The following is a 21,426-nucleotide window of genomic DNA, read 5'->3' on the forward strand; positions in this document are numbered from 1 at the left end:
AATAGTTAATTATTACAATACCATTTTGTACAGACACTGTACTTTTGTTTTCATCTATAATAAACTTGAATCAATGTCCGCTGGTCAACCTGGAGCTCCAGTTAAAATTGCATTGGGGTCAAAATGTTATTGCAGCTGCAGAAACACGACAGCAAGACCCATTAAAAATAAATCCGGAGCTCCCTTCGGAGGTGGAGAAGAATTCTTCCTGCAAACTCTTTTGAAACGAATAGATCTTTGTGCTCATTTTCAAATCCTAGCCTTGTCTCTTAGATTTGTTTGTTTTATTTTCATACCTATCCCTTGGAAAATAGGCTTCTGTTGAGATGGCCTGGCAGCTCCCTCAGGAACGTCTTTGCTGTGCAACACTATCGTTGACCATCCATTGCCACCCTTTGTCTTTTCGACCTCAATCTTCTCTCTTCTATTGTTTAAATTCCCTTGAATGTAATAGTGGGTGCACTTTCGTCCTAACTACGAGTTAACTTCTAGTTTAATATGACCATGGTTGATCTCCTGCTATTTGTTTGCCTCACTGAGCGCTGGATCTTTGCTTAAATTTGGCTTTCAAATTCCTGGACTGTTCTAGATGTCAAAATAATGCTTCTCCATTGGATTATACTGTAAGACTCAGCTGCTGTGTCTATGCTCTGTTATACAGTTGTTGAAGTTTTACAGCAATTTTGTCCAACTTGCAGCCCATCCTTCACTCCTGTTGCGTTTATGACTGTTTTTCTGCTTCTACTGGCTTTTCAGCTTCAGGTACAGTCTAGTTCCTGCTTAGAAATTCACTCTCCTGGGCCAAAGTCCATTGCTTTGCCACCTCTGGATTATATTATTATAAGGAATCTATTAATATATTTTTAAGTAAGTCTTAACAATGCTCTTAGAAACTCATAGCATGATCAAACAGAATCAATATGGTTTTACGATAGGAATACGGCGTTTGAAAAGTTGTTAGAGTTTTTTGAGGATGTAACAAGTAGGGTAGATAAATGGGAACCAGTAAATGTAGTACTACTTGGATTCCCAAAAGGCATTCGCTAAAGTGTCACAGAAAAAGTTAATACACAGGATAAGGGCTCATGAGTAGGGTTAGCATGGATGGAGGATTGGTTTATGGACAAGAAGCAGAGAGTAAAGGGCAGTTTCAAGTTGGCAGGTTGTAACTAGTAGAGTGCCACAAGGATCAGTGCTGGGGCCTCAGCTATTTAGAATCTATATTAATGATCTAGATGAAGAGACAGAGCAATGTATCCAAGTTTGCTGACGATGCAGAGCTTGGTGGGAATGTAAGCTGTGAGAAGGACACGAAGAGGCTGCAAAGAGAAAGAGGCAGGTTAAGTGAGTGGGTAACAAGGTGGCAGTTGGAGTATAATGTTGGGAACTGTGAGATGATTCATTTTTTGGTAGTAAGAATAGAAAAGAAGAATATTTTTTAAAAGCCATGAAAGTTCTAACTGTTGATGTTCAGAGAGACTTGGGTGTACTCATACAAGGAACACAGAAAGTTAGCATGCAGGTAGAGCAAGCAACTAGAAAGGGAAATGGCATGTTGGTCTTTATTCCAAAGAGGATTGGAGTATAAGAATAAGGAAGTCTTGCTACAATTGTACAGGGCTTTGGTGAGATCACACCTGGAATACTGTGTACATTTTTGGTCTCCATATTTAAGAAACAATGGAGGCAGTACAGCTAACGTTCACTAGATTGGTTCCTGGGATAAGAGGGCTGTCCTATTTTGACAGCCCGAGTAAATTGGGCCGATACTCCCTAGAGTTTGGAAGAATGGGATGTGATCGCACTGAAAAATACAAAATTCTGAAGGGGCTTGACAGTATAGCCACTGAGAGATTATTTCCCCTAGCTTGGGAATCTAGAACACAGGGGCACAGTCTCCGGGTAAGATGCCAATCATTTAGGACTCAGATGAGGAAAAATCTCTTCATTAAGAGGGTTGGGAATCTTTGGAATTCTCTACTCCAGAGTGTTGTGGCTGCTCCACTGTTGAATACATTTGAGGCTGAGATAGACAGATCTTTGGTCTCTCAGGGAATTAAGGGATAGTGGAATAATTGACAATCTAGTAGAGGAATAATTGACAATCTAGTTGTGCGAGACCCCTTGGGGATGAGCGACCATAATATGATAGAATTCTTCATCAAGATGGAGAGTGCTGTAGTTGATTCTGAGACTAGGGTCCTGAATCTTAGTAAAGGAAACTACGAAGGTATGATGCGCGAGTTGGCCATGACGGATTGGGAAATGTTACTTAAAGGGATTTTGGTGGATAGGCAATGGCAAACATTTAAAGAACACATGGATGAATTACAACAATTGTTTATCCCTGTCTGGCGCAAAAGTAAAACGGGAAAGGTAGCCAAACCATGGCTTACAAGGGAAATTAGAGATAGCATTAGATCCAAGGAAGAGGCATATAAATTTGCTAGGAAAAACAACAGACCTGAGGATTCGGAGCACTTTAGAATTCCGCAAAGGAGGACCAGGGGATTGATTAAGAAGGGGAAAATAGAGTACGAGAGCAAGCTTGCGGGGAACATAAAAACTGACTGTAAAAGTTTCTATAGGCATGTGAAGAGAAAAAGATTGGTAAAGACAAATGTAAGTCCCTTACAGTCAGAAACAGGGGAATTTATTATGGGAAATAAAGAAATGGCTGACCAATTAAATGCATACTTTGGTACTTTCTTCACAAAGGAGGACACAAATATCATACCAGAAATGTTGGGGAACACAGGGCTTAGTGAGAGAGAGGAACTGAAGGAAATTAGTATGAGTAGAGAAATGGTGTTGGGGAAATTGATGGGATTGAAGGCCGATAAATCCCCAGGGCCTGATGGTATGCATCCCAGAGTACTTAAGGAAGTGGCCCTAGAAATATTGGATGCATTGGTGGTCATCTTCTAAGATTCTGTAGACTCTGGAGCAGTTCCTACAGGTTGGAGGGTAGCTAATGTAACCCCACTATTTAAAAAGGGAGGTAGAGAGAAAGCAGGGAATTATAGACCAGTCAGCCTGACGTCGGTAGTGGGGAAAATTCTAGAGTCCATTATCAAAGATTTTATAGCAAAGCACTTGGAGAACAGTGGTAGAATGGGACAGAGTCAGCATGGATTTATGAAAGGGAAATCATGCTTGACAAATCGACTAGAATTCTTCGAGGATGTAACTAGTAGAATTGATGAGGGGGAGCCAGTGGATGTGGTTTATTTGGACTTTCAGAAGGCTTTCGACAAAGTCCCACATAAGAGATTAGCATGTAAAATTAAAGTGCATGGGATTGGGGGTAGTGTATTGCGATGGATAGAAAATTGATTGGCGGACAGGAAACAAAGAGTAGGGGTAAATGGGTCTTTTTCCGAATGGCAGGCAGTGACTAGTGGGGTACTGCAGGGAACGGTGCTAGGACCCCAGCTATTCACCATATGTACCAATGATTTAGATGAGGGAACTAAATGTAATATTTCCAGATTTGCAGATGACACAAAACTGGGTGGGAGGGTGAGTTGTGAGGAGGATGCAGAGAGGCTTCAGGGTGATTTGGACAAGTTGAGTGAGTGGGCTAATGCATGGCAGATGCAGCATAATGTGGATAAATGTGAGGTTATCCACTTTGGTAGCAAAAACAGGAAGGCAGATTATTATATGAACATCTATAAACTGAGAGAGGGGAATATGCAGCGAGACCTGGGTGTTCTCGTACACCAGTCGCTGAAGGTAAGCATGCAGGTGCAACAGTCAGTAAAAAAGGCAAATGGTATGTTGGCCTTCATAGCGAGAGGATTCGAGTACAGGAGCAGGGATGTCTTGCTGCACTTATATAGGGCCTTGGTGAGGCCACACCTGGAATATTGTGTGCAGTTTTGGTCTCCTTATCTGAGGAAGGATGTTCTTGCTATAGAGGGAGTGCAGCGAAGGTTTACCAGACTGATTCCTGGGATGGCGGGACTGACGTATGAGGAGAGATTGAATCGGTTAGGATTATATTCGCTGGAGTTCAGAAGAGTGAGGGGGGCTCTCATAGAAACCTATAAAATTCTAACAGGACTTGATAGGGTGGATGCAGGAAGGATGTTCCCGATGGTGGGGGAGTCCAGAACCAGGGGTCATAGTCTAAGGATACGGGGTAAACCTTTCAGGACTGAGATGAAGAGAAATTGCATCATCCAGAGAGTGGTGAGCCTGTGGAATTCACTACCACAGAAAGCAGTTGAGGCCAAAACATTGTATGTTTTCAAAAAGGAGTTAGATATAGCTCTTGGGTCTAAAGGGATCAAAGGGTGTGGGCAAAAGCCAGAACAGGCTACTGAGTTGGATGATCAGCCATGATCATAATGAGTTGCAGAGCAGGCTCGAAGGGCCGAATGGCCTACTCCTGCTCCTATTTTCTATGTTTCTATTTGAGGAGCAGGTGGGAAAGTGAAGCTGAGGCAGAAGATCAGCCATGATCCTATTGAATGCTGGAGCAGGCTAGAGGGGCTTTATGGTCTCCTCCTGCCCCTATTTCTTATGTTCTTATATTTATATAGTAACCTTCAACTTTGTCGCCACTTCTCTGCTCTTGCTTGATTCTGCACACCTCCTGGGTCTTCATTCTCATGGATGTACCTCCAGCAGTGTGTCCTCCAATGATCTATCCTTCAAATCGCTTCTGGATTCAGTTGCCCTCCACACCTTTCTCTGAACCTGGACATCAGTTTCTCAATACTACAGGCTGACTCTGCTTTATCTTTGTCATCTTTATCCTACCACGGGACCTCTGACTTTACCCTGGACCCACTCCTATTGTCTTCTCTGTATTCTTCGTTTACCACTCAGACATAGCAATCGTAATCTTGCTATGTGATCATGCCTATGTAGCTTGAGTTTCTCTGTGTCAATACATGTGTGCAATTTGGCTGCTGCTCTGGACTCAAGTCCATCATTTCTATTTTCCTTTGTCCTTCTTTCCTCTTTACCACTCCAAGACATCTCTCTCCTGTCGTCATACCTCCTTTCATTTCTCCCCTCTTGGGTACTTTTCCCTTCCAAATCTCTACCCTAACATCCTCAACGTTCTTACTGTTTTACTGCCGTCTCAGGTTTGATTCCCTCTTAGGTAAGCCTGCACCTTCTCTTTTTGCCTCTCTTGGCATCGCTGAAGGGCCCATTGAGGTACTCATCACTGCTTCCTTATGGGCAGCAACCCCAACTGTCCCATCCTACTGTCAGGCAAACCCCCCCACCTGCTAAGACTGAGGCACACATGATTTCACTACATGAACATTAAACTTAAAATTGCAAGCCCCTGGCTGGAAGGACATTTACATAGTACCAGACAGTGTTGAAACAAAGGAACCAGTCCCAGCCCCAATACACAGAAGAAACCTGATCAAACCAGTCGGTCACATAACCAGCTGCTGGCCAACTAGGGGAGTTTTAAACTGGAAAAACAGAATTTGAACTCAGAACGCTGTGTGCTCCTGGAACTGAAGCAAGAATTACAGCCTCTCCTGTCTGCCTGCTCATCTTTCAGGGAACTGAATCTTGTGAAGACATGTGAACTTCAAAGAGAGAGAAGTCTCCCACAGTGAACAAGGTTTAAGAATACTGGGCCCCAATGAAAAGCAAGATTACTTACAAAAAGACTAAAGTGAGCTCAAAGCACAGTGAACAAGAAACTCTTCTGATATTGCCTCAAACCCCTCTCTACTATATTTTCCTCTCCTCTTTTATGTCCCTATTTCCATGTGTGTATCACATGTGCATGCGTATTGTATATGCGTAGGCGTAGAGTTTAAGTTTAATTAAGTTTAATAAATTTTACTTTTATCCTTTAAACCAAAGAAAGCCTGCTTGTGCTCATTTCTTTGCCTTATAATTGGAAAACTGTGAAAAAAAATTCACAAAGGGGGAACTCAAAACACAGTGTGTTTAAAATTAAACCCTGTTACAATAAGACCAGGTAAAGATAATAAAAGACCTCCAGACACCTTTCTCACCCGGTCGTAACTGAAAATTGGGTGCTCGCGTGGGAATTTTACCCACAGTCGAACGAGTGAAATTGGAAGTGGAAAGCCAAATTGTTCCCAATTAAAAAGAGCAAAGATTAATACAGGTTTTCTTGTGTGATTGAATACTAACATGTCTGCAACTGAAGCGAGTAGCTCTCCAAGCCAGGGTGAAGTAACCTGGGATAAGTTAAAAGCACTGTCTAAGAAGGAGTTGAGAAAATGGCTGAGCAGTGTGGTATCACTGTACATGGCAAGGCTAGGAAGTCTGAACTCCTAAGGCTAGTGGCCAACCACTTTTCCCTTGAATCAGAAGAAGCAGAAACAATGTTAGAAGCAGATCCAGAGAGGGTACTGCTAGCAAAGATACAATTGGAACAAAGGAAACTTGAAGACAGGGAAAGAGAAAGAGAGAGAGAGAGACTGAGCACTTGGCACATCATAACATTCAAGGCTATGGACCAAGTGCTGGCAAATGGGATGAGGTTGACAGGTCTTTAATGCATCAGTGCAGACTCAATGGGCTGAAGGCCCTCTTCTGCACTGTATTATTCTGTAATTCTGTGATTCTGCTATCCTCGGGGCATATGAATTAGTACCCGAAGCCAATCGCCAACAGTTGAGAACCCTCAAAAAGCAAGCCAATCAAAATAATTTGGAGTTTGAAAGAAGTGAGCAGCTGGCTTTTGACCAGTGGCTGAGGGCTCTTAAAATACAGCTCAGCTATGAGATTGTCAGAGAAGTAATCCTGTTAGAGGAATTTAAAAACTCTCTCCCATTCTCAATAAAGACCCATGTAGAGGAGCAGTGGGTTCAGGGAGCCTGGCAAGTGGCCGTTCTGGCTGATGAGTTTGCTTTAATTTATAAGTCGGTTTCCCATGGGAGAACCTTTTCTGATCACCCCCACAATTCCGAAAAGGACAAAGGATGGGAAGGTGATCTCCGCCCAGGCAGTCCTTGGAGAGAAAGGAAAGCAGGAGACACAGGGAGCCCTCCTCCAACTGAAAAGGAAGGTGCTGTGAGCAAGAGTGAGACCCGGAGACCTGTGTGTTTCCATTGTAATAAGGCAGGGCATTTAAAAGCTGACTGCTGGAAACGAAAGGGAAAACCGGTAGGGTTAATCAGGGCATACCCACTCAGTGAAGACAAGGGTCTGATGCATAACACAGAACAAGCTGTGGCTTTAACTGCATTAAGAGTGCAACCCAGGAAGCTTACTATGGCCAGTACAGGAAAAGTTAATAGGATTCCTGAAGGTTATCAGGGTTTTGTATTTGAAGGGAAAGTAACCCCATATCCCTCGAGTGGGGATAGCAAGGCCATAGTGATTCTCAGGGGCCACTAGATCCCTTTTACTGGGAAAAGACCTGACCTTTCCCCCAGAGAGTGCAGCGAACACCAAAATGGTGGTGACTGATATTGGAGGGCAGTGTATGCCTGTACCTGTACACCGGTTGCACCTGGACTGCAACCTAGTTTCAGGATTGGTGACCATAGGGATTGTCTCTAGTTTGCCTGTGGACGTGGTTGACCTGTTCTTAGGTAATGATCTGGCAGGGGTGATGGTGGTAGCCCTCCCAGTAGTGAAAGAAAGACCGCAGGAGGTCAGAGAGACAGGACAGTGGCAGGAGAAAGTCCCCTGCAGAGTCCCTGAATGTGTAGTGGATCAGGCCATGATCAAACCAACTCCCCGAGAGCAGACTGCATTGGCACTGCAGGCAAATGACCTGTCCGAGACTTTCTTTGGAAAGTTAGGAGACCTAGGGGATGAATTAAATGGATTTTCCCTAGGTGAGGCTCAGAAACTCAAACCAGTATTGGGGAAAAGTGACCGAAAGTGCAGGTTCAAGGAAGCCCAGGAAAAATCACAGATGAAAACCCTTAATGTCCAGGAAACCAACCCCGAAAAACGTGGAAAGTTAGACCCTACATCCCCCTATGTAAATGCAGACTCTAGAAGCACACCACCAGAGTTGCTAACAGCATTTACAGCAACCTGCAGAGACAAAGAGAGACCTCTTGGGGGCAGAGAATCCGTGAGGGTGATGCCTCACCTAGTCCAAGTGTCACAGGAGAATGCTGTTAAGTCTGCACAAATACCTGCAGGTAGGAGTGTACCAGAGAAGAAAGGGAAGAGTAACAAAGAATCCTCCCCCCATAGTCAGAGGAAAAGGGAACCACCCATCCCCTGAAGTAAAAAGTCTTTGCATGACTCAGCGTTCAGGATAGACCTATCCTGAGGAAAAAAAGAGAAAATTAAAACAGCCCTGTCACCCAGAACAGACCAGTTATAATAAGCTTTAAAATTGGTGAATGAATGGAAGTGAATGAGAGAAATGCATGGTTTTCTTCCTGTAGCTTATATTTCTCTGAAACTCTGTGATGAAATGCGCTGTTTTTCTTCAAATCGCATTTCATTCCCCTGGGTGTGGAGGTGTCAGGCAACCCCCACCTACCAAGACTGAGGCACACATGATTTCACTACATGAACATTAAAGCTTAATATTGCAAGCCCCTGACTGGAAGGACATTTACATAGTACCAGACGGTGTTGAAACAATGGACCTAGTCCCCGCCCCAATACACAGAAGAAACCTGGTCAAACCAGTCGGTCACGTGACCAGTTGCTGGCCAACTAGGGGAGATTTAAACTGGAAAAACAGAATTTGAACTCAGAACTCCGTGTGTTCCTGGAACTGAAGCAAGAATTACCTCCTCTCCTGTCTGCCCGCTCATCTTTCAGAGAACTGAATCTTGTGAAGATGTGAAATTTAAAGAGAGAAAAGTTCTCGTCGTGAACAAGGTTTAAGAATACTGGGCCCCAATGAAAAGCAACATTACTTACAAAAGGACTAAAGTGAGCTTGAAGCACTGTAAACAAGAAACTCTTCTGATGTTGCCTCAAACCCCTCTCTACTATATCTTCCTCTCCCCTTTTCTGTCCCTATCTGCATCTGTATATCACATGTGCATGCTAGTATGGACGCGTCGTATATCCATAGGCGTGAACTATATTAGAGTTTAAGTTTAAGTAAGTTTAATAAATTTCACTTTTCTTCTTTAAATCAAAGAAAGCCTGTTTGTGCTCATTTCCTTGTCTTATAATTGGAAAGTTGTGAACAAGGATTCACAAGGGGCAGCTCAAAACACAGCGTGTTTAAAATTAAACCCTGTTACAATAAGACCAGGTGAAGATAGTAACAGACCCCTAGACACATTTCTCGCCTAGTCGTAACACTTCTCTCTCACAGACCTTCCCATCCAGTGCACCCACTGGAAGTGAATCTTTCCAGCCTTCTTTCTGTTCCACTCACTCCTCCTAATGCTGACCCTGTGGACTTTGCTGACGATTGGCTGTCACCACCCTTTACCACATCTCCCTCTAGAATGTCCATTAACATGTAAACAAGGCCCTTTCCATCCATGAGATTATTGTGGATGATTGCATTGACATCATGGTCTTGATGGAAACCTGGCTGAGGGATGTTGACACCTTCCCCTTTAATGAAGCTTCCCACCTGGCTATACATTCCGCTGCTTGCCCCACCCAAACTGCCACAGTTTTAGTGTTGCTTTAATTATGAAATCACACCTTGGTCTGACCCTCTGCTCCTCTGGTACCTTCTCCTTTGAGTATCTCAGCTTGTTCCACCTCTTTCACCTATCATTTAAAATCCTTGTTCTCTACCACTCACCCAGGCACCACGCCAAATTTCTGACTGCGATATTTTCATTGCTTTCCTCCCTCATGCTGTACACTGAGCAACTTTGCATCGTTGATGATTTTAACCTTCATCTCAACTCATCGTGCTCTCTCTGCGAACTCTGAGTCCGCTGCCTTCCTGTGCTCACTGAACCGCTCTCTCCATATAAACTCCCCTGAACATTTTCACAACCATCCCCTCACCCTTGCCATTTCACATGGCCTTGCTTCTCCCATTATGTCAATCACAGAAAAGGCCATGTCTGATTATTTCTTTGTTTTGCTGTTCATCCACATCTCCCTTCCCCCTCCAAACTCCACTTTCTTGTGTCTCCACCCAAGGAAAATATTCTCCCCCAAGTCACTTACCACTGCACTTGCAAAATCCCAACTGCCCAGTCTTTTGACCTCCATTCACCAAGCCAGTTCTGCAGCTATCAACCTGCTCCATCACATCCTCATGTCAACCTTGATCCTCTTGTCCCTATTAAAACCATTACTCTCTCTTGCCCTGATTGTTCTCCCTAGTCCAGCTCTTATCTCCACTCCCTTTAAGTTCAAGGGATGCAGACTTGAAAGTTTATGGCAGACACCTTGTTCAACCATTCATTGCCAGACCTGGCTGGACAACATAAAGCATTATTGGGTCTGGCTCCCTTCTACCATAAGTGCTCACAACTGCAGGATCATCCTGAAATGTAAAAATAACCAATGTAAACCATCTTCTTAAACACCTCTCCTCTGCCCCCTCCACCCTCATCTCCAACAACAAGTATAAGCGACTCATGAACTTCTTTGTCACTAAGATTGAGATAATCAATTCAGCTGCCTCTGTTGCTTCCCCCCTTCCCCAGCCCATTGGGACAAACTTGAGGCCCACCTCCTACTCCTTCAACCTGATTCTTATCAAACTGCTGACCACCCAACTTGCCTTCCTGGTTCCATGCTAGCTGATATTGTTAACTGTTCCCTGAGAGGTACTGTCCCCTACACTTTCAAATCTCCCCTCATCTATTTTTTGCCCCCTTCTATTTGTCAAATACATGTTGCCCTTCAACTGACATCATCTGAAAACCTCATATCTGCTGCAAACACCCAGCTGACCTCACCACCAATGATCTCTGTAAGCTGCATGACCATGCGGCTACACGGTGATCTGCAATTCCCCATGCAGTCTGCACACAAGTTGGCACCAAGTTATGCATGTATGCAGTCACACTTAAATAAATCACCCAGACACTCCAAAAAAAATAGAGGAAACATTGGTCAATACCACCTCTCTCAGCACCTCCACTGTCTCTAATATGTCACAGTGTTTGCCTGACATCCAGCATAGGATGAGATGAAATTTTCTCCACCTAAATAAACTTTGGGAAGGCTGAAGCCATTACCTACAGTCTCCACCGCAAACTCTGCTCACTAGCCACAGACTTCATCCATCTCCCTAGCAACAGCCTGAGCCTTGGCCAGATCATTTGCAACCTGGCTGCCATATTTGACCCTCACTTCAGCATCCGACCACATATTCACTCAATCACTAAGGAGGCCTATTTCACCTCATCCATATCTATGTTACCTCTAGATTTTACCACCCCCAATGGTCTCCTGTCCGGCTTCCCATCTTCCACCCTCCATTGACTTGAGCTCATCCAAAGCTCTGCAACCCATATCCTAACTCACACCAAGTTCCATTCACCCTTCTCACCTGTGCTCACTGGCCTAGATTGGCTTTGGGTCCGTTAACAGCTCACTTTTAAAATTCTCATCATTGTTTTCAAATTCCTCCATGGCCTCTCCCCTCCCGAACTCTGCAACCTCCTCCAGCCCTAAAACTCTCTGAGTCTGCTTGAGTGCACAGAGTGTGACGAAGGGTTAAGGTTAGGGTTACGTGTGCAGTTTGGTAAGTGATGGGATATAAAGGGTTAATCTCTCTCTAAAGACTAGTTTTTGTTTACATTTAACAGTTAACTAAAATTACTGTTTAAGAGGCAAGTTAAGTTTCTTACAGTTTTTAACTGGGGTATACAAGTTCTCTGAGAGTAACAGTAAGCTAGTGAATTAGGTAGCTAGCTTAAACTGGTTTCTGAGCTCTAGCAAAGCTCATTCATCACTGTTTTTCAGAGAGTATAAACTCAGGGGTCTCCGAGTGCTGCCTGAGCGCGCAAAGTGTGAAGAAGGGTGTTTGGTGAGTGAGGGAGTTCAGTGAAGAAGGGAACTATTAATTAATTAAGAAAAATAAGTTTAATCAACACAATAAAGATGGCAGGACAAGTGATATGTCAAGGTTGCACCATGTGGGAGTTCCTGTATGCCATGGAAATCCATGGCACCCACATCTGTAGTAAATGTCTGTGGCTTGAGGAACTTCAACACAGAGTCATTGAGCTAGAGGCCAAGCTGCAGAGATTACGTTGCATCAGGGAGGGGAAAAGTCACTTGGATATTTTTCTGTCTCATCTGAGTGTGTGTTTATCACGTATGCATGCTAGCGTGGTTGCGTCACATAATCTTAGTCATTAACCGAATTAGAGTTAAGATTAATAAACTTCAACTTTTCTTGTTTAAATCTAAGAAAACCTGTCTGATTGATTTCTTTGCCTTACAATTGGAAAGCAGTAAACAAGGATTCAATGAGGGAAAGCTAAAACACAGTGTTTCTAAAAATTAAACCCTGTTGCGGTTAAACCAGGCAAAGGCTGAGAGGGAACCCCTAGGCCCCTTTCACACCTGGTCGTAACAGATATTTGGGGGCTAGCATCTGAGGTTTGACCCACAGACACACAAGTTGGAAGTAGGAAGCCAAATTGATCCCAATCAAAAAGAGAAAAGATTAATACAGGTTTTCTTGTGGTTATGTGTGCTAGAATACTAGCGTGTCTGTGACTGAAGCTAGTAGCTCTGAAAGCCAGGGTGAAATAAGTTGGGATAAGTTAAAAGCACTGTCTATGGTGGAGTTGAGGAAAATGGCTGAGCAGTGTGGGATCACTGTACGTGGCAAGGCTAGGAAATCTGAACTCCTAAGGCTAGTGGCCAACCATTGTTCCCTTGAATCTGAAGAAGCAGAAATAGAGTTAGAAGTGGACTCAGACAAGATATTGCTAGCAAAGATATAATTGGAACAGAGGAAACTTGAATTAGAAGTCAGGGAAAGAGAGAGGAGAGAGAAAGAGAGTGACAGGAGAAAGAAAGAGAAAGAACTTTCCAGAAGGAATGCAAATAGGCAGCTTGAGTTAACCGGGGGTGACAGAGTAACCCCAGTGGAAACATGGCCAATATGGAACAGCGTAATTCAGGACTGGGTGCAGAATTGTTAAAACTTTCCCAATTGATCCCAAAATTCAATGAGGAAGACGTGAAAGCATGTTTAGTGTCTTTTGAAAAACTGGCAAGTCAGTTAAAGTGGCCAGCTGAGGCTTGGACTCTCCTGCTACAAAGCAAGCTAACTGGAAAAGCCCATGAGGTCTATTCCATGTTGCCAGATGAGAGTTCATCCAATTATGAACTGACAAAAAATTCTATCCTCGGGGCATATGTGTTAGTACCGGAAGCCTATCGCTAAAAAGTTTAGAACCCTCAAGAAACAAGCTGATCAAACCTACCTGGAGTTTGAGAGAAGTAAGCAGTTGGCGTTTGACCAGTGGCTGAGGGCTCTTAAAGTGCAGCTCAGCTATGAAAATCTCAGAGAGGTAATTTTGCTCGAGGAATTTAAAAACTCTCCCCCACTCTCCATAAAGACACATGTAGAGGAACAGAAGGTTCATAGAGCCCGGCAAGCCACAGTGCTGGCCGATGAGTTTGCTCTCATTTATAAGTCGGTTTCCCAGGGGAAAACCTTTCCTAATCACCGCCACAAATCTGAAAATGACAAAGGATGGGAAGGTGATAGAAGCCCAAGCAGTCCTGGGAGGGAAAGAAAAGCAGGAGACACAGGGGGGCTCTCCTCTAGCCAAAAACGAAGGTGCTGTAAGTAGGAGTGAGACACAGAGACCTGTGTGCTTCCATTGTAATAAAGCAGGGCATCTAAGCGCTGACTGCTGGAAACTAAGGGGAAAACCAGTAGGGTTAATCAGGGCACACCTGCTCAATCAAGGAGAAGTGAACCTGATGGAAAGCACAGCAGAACAAGCTGTGGCTTTAACTGCAGTAAGAGTAAGACCCAGGAAGCCTACCTCTGCAAGTGCAGGAAAATTTGAAAGGATTCCTGAGGGTTATCAGGGTTTTGTGTCTGAAGGGAGAGTAACCCCATACCCGTCGAGTAGGACAAGCAAGCCCATAATGATTCGGAGGGACACAGGAGCCACCAGATCTCTTTTACTGGGAAAAGGCCTGACCTTTCCCCCAGAGAGTGCAGTGAACACCAGAATGGTGGTGAATGGTATTGGAGGATAGTGTATGCCTGTACCTGTACACTGGGTGCACTTGGAGTGCAACGTGGTTTTGGGAGCAGTGACTGTACGGATTGTCCCTAGTTTGCCTGTGGACGGGGTTGACCTGCTCCTAGGTAATGATCTAGTGGGGGAGGTGAAGGTGGTAGCTTCCCCAGTAGCGAAAGAGAGACTGCAGGTGGTCAGAGAAACAGGACAGTGGCATTAGACAGTCCCTTGCAGTTTCCCTGAATGCGGAGTGAATCAGGCCTTGATCAAACCAGCTCCCCCAGAGGAGACTCAATTGGCACTGCAGGCAGATGACCTGACCATGAGATCTGTCTGTTCAAGACTTTCTTTGGAATGTTAGAAGACCCAGGGAATAAGTTAAATGGATTTTCCCTAGCTGAGGCTCGGCGAGTCGACCCAGTATTGAGTGAGTTAGCACAGGCTGCCCAGTTTGAAATTGAAGCGGAGGGAGTTCCTGATTGCTACTATTTAAAGAATGAGGTACTGATGAGGAAGTGGAGTTCTCCTCATAGACCTGAGGGCAAGGAGTGGACAGTGGTTCAACAGTTAGTGATGCCGCAGAGGTACCGGAGAGAAATATTAAGAATGGCCCATGAGATTACAGTGACCGTACACGTCGGTATATGAGAAACCAAAGCCCGCATAAGACAGCAGTTTGACTGGCCAAAACTCCACAAAGATGTGGTGGAGTACTGTAGGAGTTGCCACATGTGCCAGGTTGAGGAGAAACCCCAACCTACAGTGAAACCTGCACCCCTAAGTCCTGTATCAGTGTTAGGAGGGCCCTCCAGCTAAGGGCTAGTGAACTGTAAGGGACCCCTGCCGTGAACAAATGGGGATAGGTAGACACAAGGCTGGCAAAAGGCTAGAAAGGAAAGAGGAAAAAGGGACCAAGAGGGCAGGTTAAAGGAAGTCAGGGAAGAATCCCGTATAAAAACCCCTACTGTCCAGTCAGCCAACCCCGAAATGTTTGAAAAGTTAGACCCCACATCCTCCTATGTAAATGCAAATACTAGAAGCACCCCACCAGAGTTGCTAACAGCATTTAAAAGAACCTGCAGAGACAAACAAAGTCCTCAAGAGGGCAGAGAAACCGTGAGGGTGATGACTCACCTAGTCGAAATGCCAAAGGAGAGTGCAGTAGAATCTGGACAAATACCTGCAAGCAGGAGTGTCCCAGAAGCCAAAGAGAAGATTAGCAAAGAGCTCCCCCCCAGCCCCTCACAGTCAGGAAAAAAGGGAACCAAACATCCCATAAGGTGAAAAGCCCTCGCATGACTCATCAAAGCACTGAATGAGAGTTCAGAGTGGTTCTACCCACTGTCGCCGCCCATGAGCAGATCTCCAGCCTAGGCCTAATTAAATCTAACTCTCCCCCTTGTAGGATCAGAATTCCTCCCCCCACCCCCAACTGGACATTAAAACTGGACTTTGTGGAATATGGGGAAGGAACCCCAACCCCCATGGACTGTAAATGAGAGCCAAACCAAAACACAAAACACACAGGGGCAGCACAGTGGCACAGCGGTTAGCACCACAGCCTCACAGCTCCAGCGACCCGGGTTCGGTTCTGGGTACTGCCTGTGCAGAGTTTGCAAGTTCTCCCTGTGACCGCATGGGTTCTCTCTGAGTGCTCCGATTTCCTCTCACATGCGGTTTGATAGGTAAATTGGCCATTGTAAAAAAAAAAATTGCCCCTAGTGTCAGTAGGTGGTGGGAGAATTGAGGGAAGGTGGAGATGTGAGAGGGGAAAAATGGGATAAATGTAGGATTGGTATAAATGGGTGGTTGATGGTTGGGGCAGACTCAGTGGGCTGAATGGCCTGTTTCGATGCTATATCACTCTATGAGAGAAAGGCTGCATTCCGATGGGTCAATTCCAACATTACAACAGAACTGATACTTTTAAAGGGCTGTCAAGACAGGAGAGAAACCTTTTTCATGTATATCGGCTCTGGAGCCTGGGCTATCTCACCTTGGTGGTGTTCATTGTTCTCGGTCAGGGAAATAACATCAGCACTAAACAGATCTGACTGGACCAGGCAGGTAACACAGGAAAGTTGCTAAGTGCTGACCATCCAGCAGGATGGCTTCAGGAGATGTGTTCATGATATTTCGATAAGGATCATTCAAAAAAGGACAAGATCGAAGGGTTTGACACTGCAGTTATGTGAAGAAGGATGGGAACTGGTCATCTCAGGTCCAGGCCTAAAATCAACATTGGTATACCTCAATCAGGTCCCCCCTCAACCTTCTCTGCTCTAAGAAAAACAACCCTAGCCGATCCAATCTCTCTTCAAAGCTGAAATGCTTCAGCCCAGGCAACATCCTGGTAAATCTCCCCTGCACCCTCTCCAGTGCAATCACATCCTTCCTATAGTGCGGTTCACAGAACTGTACACAGTACTCCAGCTGTGGCCTAACTAGCGTTTTATACAGCTCCATCATAACCTCCCTGCTCTTATATTCTATGCCTCAGCTAATATAGGCAAGTATCCCATATGCTTTTCTAAACACCTTATCTGTCTGTACTGTTGCCTTCAGTGATCTATGGACAGGTACACCAAGGTCCCTCTGACCCTCTGTACTTCCTAGGGTCCTACCATCCATTGTATATTCCCTTGCCTTATTAGTCCTCCCAAAATACATCACCTCATACTTCTCAGGATTAAACTCCATTTGCCACTACTCCACCCATCTTACCAGCCCATCTATATCGTTCTGTAATCTAAGGCTTTCCTCCTCACTATTTACGACACCACCAATTTTTGTGTCATCTGCAAACTTACTGATCATACCTCCAATATTCATGTCTAAATCATTAATGTTCACTACAAACAGCAAGAGTCCCAGCATCAATCCCTGCGGTACACCACTGGTCACAGGTTTCCAATCGCATAAACAACCCTCAACCATCACCCTCTATCTCCTGCCACACTAAGCCAATTTTGGATCCAATTTGGCAAATTGTCCTGGATCCCATGGGCTCTTACGTTCTTGGCCAATCTCTCATGCCGGACCTTATCAAAAGTCTTACTGAGGTCCATGTAGACTACATCAACTGCTTTACCCTCATCTGGGGAGGCGGTGGCATAGTGGTATTATCAGTGGACTAGTAATCCAGAGACCCAGGGTATTGATCTGGGGACATGGGTTCAAATCTCAGCAAAGCAGAAGGTGGAATTTGTATTTAATTAATAAATCTGGAATTAAAAGCTAGTGTAATGATGGCCATGAAACTGTTGACTGTTGTAAAAACTCATCTGGTTCACGAATGTCCTTTAGGGAAGGAAATCTGCTGTCCTTACCTTACCCACATGTGACTCCAGACCCACAGCAATGTGGTTGACTCTTAAATGCCCTCTGAAATGGCCTAGCAAGTCACTCAGTTGTACCTAACTGCTATGAAGTCAGTAAAAAGGAATGAAACTGGACGGACCACCCGGCATCGACCTCGGCACCGGAAACGACAACGGCAAACCCAGCCCTGTCAACCCTGCAAAGTCCTCCTTACTAACATCCGGGGGCTTGTGCCAAAGTTGGGAGAGCTGTCCCACAGACTAGTCAAGCAACAGCCTGACATAGTCATACTCACGGAATCATACCTTACAGACAATGTCCCAGACACTACCATCACCATCCCCAGGTATGTCCTGTCCCACTGGCAGGACAGACCCACCAGAGGTGGTGGCACAGTGGTATACAGTAGGGAGGGAGTTGCCCTGGGAGTCCTCAACATCGACTCCGGACCTCATGAAGTCTCATGGCATCAGGTCAAACATGGGCAAGGTAACCTCCTATTGATTACCACCTACCGCCCTCCCTCAGCTGATGAGTCAGTACTCCTCCATGTTGAACAGCACTTGGAGGAAGCACTGAGGTTGGCAAGGGCACAAAATGTACTCTGGGTGGGGGACTTCAATGTCCATCACCAATAGTGGCTTGGTAGTTCCACTACTGACCGAGCTGGCCGAGTACTAAAGGACATAGATGCCAGACTGGGTCTGCAGCAGCAGGTGGGGGAACCAACACGAGGGAAAAACATACTTGACCTTGTCCACACCAATCTGCCTGCCGCTGATGCATCTGTCCATGACTGTATTGGTAGGAGTGACCACCGCACAGTCCTTGTGGAGACGAAGTCCCGCCCTCACATTGAGGATACCGTCCATCGTGTTGTGTGGCACTATCACCGTGCTAAATGGGATAGATTTCAAACAGATCTAGCAATGTAAAACTGGGCATCCATGAGGCGCTGTGGGCCATCAGCAGCAGCAGAATTGTACTCAACCACAATCTGTAACCTCATGGCCTGGCATATCCCCCACTCTACCATTACCATCAAGCCAGGAGACCAACCCTGGTTCAATGAAGAGTGCAGGAGGGCATGCCAGGAGCAGCACCAGCCATACCTCAAAATGAGGTGACAACCTGGTGAAGCTACAACACAGGACTACTTGCATGCCAAACTGCACAAGCAGCATGCAATAGACAGAGCTAAGCGATCCCATAACCAACAGATCAGATCTAAGCTCTGCAGTCCTGCCACATCCAGCCGTGAATGGTGGTGGACAATTAAACAACTAACTGGAGGAGGTGGATCCACAAATATCCCCATTCGCAATGATGGGGGAGCCCAGCACATCATTGCGAAAGATAAGGCTGAAGCATTTGCAACAATCTTCAGCCAGAAGTGCCGAGTTGATGATCCATCTCGGCCCCCTCCTAAAGTCCCCAGCATCACAAATGCCAGGCTTCAGCCAATTCGATTCACTCCAGGTGATATCAAGAAACGACTGAAGGCAATGGATACTGCAAAGGCTATGGGTCCTGACAATATTCCGGCAATAGTACTGAAGACCTGTGCTCCAGAACTTGCCGCACCTCTGGATAAGCTGTTCCAGTACAGCTACAACACTGGCATCTACCCGGCAATGTGGAAAATTGCCCAGGTCTGTCCTGTGCACAAAAAGCAGGACAAGTCCAACAAGGCCAATTACCAACCCATCAGTCTACTCTCAATCATCAGCAAAGTGATGGAAGGTGTCATGAACAGTGCCATCAAGCAGCACTTGCTTAGCAATAACCTGCTCAGTAATACCCAGTTTGGGTTCCGCCAGGGCCACTCAGCACCTGACCTCATTATAGCCTTGGTTAAAACATGGACAAAAGAGCTGAACTCAAGAGGTGAGGTGAGAGTGACTGCCCTTGACATCAAGGCAGCATTTGACCGAGTATGGCATCAAGGAGCCCTAGCAAAACTGGAGTCAATGGGAATCAGGGGGAAACTCTCTGCTGGTTAGAGTCATACCTAGCGCAAAGGAAGATGGCTGTGGTTGTTGGAGGTCAAACATCTGAGCTCCAGGACATCACTGCAGGAGTTCCTCAGGGTGCCCAACCATCATCAGCTGCTTTAGCAATGACCTTCCTTCAATCATAAGGTCAGATATGGGGATGTTCGCTGATGATTGCACAATGTTCAGCACCATTTGTGACTCCTCAAATACTGAAGCAGTCCATGTAGAAATGCAGCAAGACCTGGACAATATCCAGGCTTGGGCTGATAAGTGGCAAGTAACATTTGCGCCACACAAGTGCCAAGCAATGACCATCTCCAACAAGAGAGAATCTAACCATCTCCCCTTGTCATTCAATGGCATTACCATCGCTGAATCCCCACTATCAACATCCTAGAAGCTACCATTGACCAGAAACTGAACTAGAGTAGCTATATAAATACCGTGGCTACAAGAGCAGGTCAGAGGCTACGAATCCTGAGGCGAGTAACTCACTTCCTGACTCCCCAAAGCCTGTCCACCATCTACAAGGTACAAGTCAGGAGTGTGATGGAATACTCTCCACTTGCCTGGATGGGTGCAGCTCCAACAACAGTCAAGAAACTCGACACCATCCAGGACAAAGCAGCCCGCTTGATTGGCATCCCATCTACAAACATTCACTCCCTCCACCACCGACGCACAGTGGCAGCAGTGTGTACCATCTACAAGATGCACTGCTGCAACGCACCAAGGCTCCTTAGACAGCACCTTCCAAACCCGCGACCTCTACCACCTCGAAGGACAAGGGCAGCAAATGCATAGGAACACCACCACCTGCAAGTTCCCCTCCAAGTCACACACCATCCTGACTTGGAACTATATCGCTGTTCCTTCACTGTCGCTGGGTCAAAATCCTGGAACTCCCTTCCTAACAGCACTGTGGGTGTACCTACCTCAAATGGACTGCAGCGGTTCAAGAAGGCAGCTCAGCACCACCTTCTCAAGGGCAATTCGGGATGGGCAATAAATGCTGGCCTGGCCAGTGATGCTCACATCCAACGAATGAATAAAAAAAAATCTACACAGCGAGTCACCTCCTCAAAAAGTTCAATCAAATGTGTTAGACGTAATCTCCCCCGACAAAGCCATACTGACTATCCTTGATTCATCCCTGCCTCTCCAAATGGAAATTAATCCTGTCCCTCAGAATTTTTTCCAATAGTTTTCCTACCGGCCTGTAATTACCTGGTTTATCCTTGCTACCCTTCTTGAATAATGGTACCACATTCGCTGTCCTCCAGTCCTCTGGTACCTCTCCTGTGGCCAGAAAGGATTTGAAGGGGATGCGGGGCAAATTGGCTATGGTGGATTGGGAAACTATGTTCAAAGATATGACAGTAGACAGGCAATGGCTCACATTTAAAGAACTAATATATAGTTTACAACAAAAATACATCCCTGTAACGCTTAAAAAAACCAGCAAGGAAAATGTTCCAACTGTGGTTAAGGAAAGAAATCAAGGATTGTATTAGAGCAAAGGAAGAGGTGTATAAAGTTGCCAAACAAAAATGCTAAGACTGAGGATTGGTACATTTCAGAATTCTTCAAAGGAGGACCAAGAAAAAGATTAAGAAAGGGAAAATAGAATATGAGAGTAAACTGGCAAGAAACATAAAAACAGACTGTAAAAGCTTCTATAGGTATATAAAAAGGAAAGGATTAGCAAAAACCATTACAAGCAGAGTCAGGAGAATTTATCGTGGGATGTAAGGAAATGGCAGAGAAACTAAACAAATACTTCAGCTTGGATTTTAAAGCCCCTTCTCCGTCGGGAATGTTGTTGGTGGGGGAGGGACAATGAAGATCGGTGTGGCAGATGCTCGCCACCGATCCCGACAGAAGACAGGTCCCGTGCCAATCGCGACGGCAGCGGCAAGGCCTCATGGCGGCCACCCCGCTGTTTGGCAATGAGACCCCCATTTAAATGTGGAAAGTGCTTTACATGCCTGAATTAATGAGAGTCCAGTCCCCTCCTAAAT

The 21,426-nt window shown here is 45.3% G+C and overlaps 1 protein-coding gene across 1 annotated transcript in view; it reads right to left on the bottom strand.

Annotated features, from left to right (window-relative positions):
* Nucleotides 1–21,426, bottom strand: part of LOC137347890 (beta-1,4 N-acetylgalactosaminyltransferase 2-like) — a 102,703-nt gene that overhangs the window by 70,158 nt on the left and 11,119 nt on the right. The window lies entirely within an intron of this gene.

The sequence above is a fragment of the Heterodontus francisci genome, chromosome 33 (genome assembly GCF_036365525.1).
Source record: "Heterodontus francisci isolate sHetFra1 chromosome 33, sHetFra1.hap1, whole genome shotgun sequence".
In the NCBI taxonomy this organism is placed as follows: Eukaryota; Metazoa; Chordata; class Chondrichthyes; order Heterodontiformes; family Heterodontidae; genus Heterodontus; species Heterodontus francisci.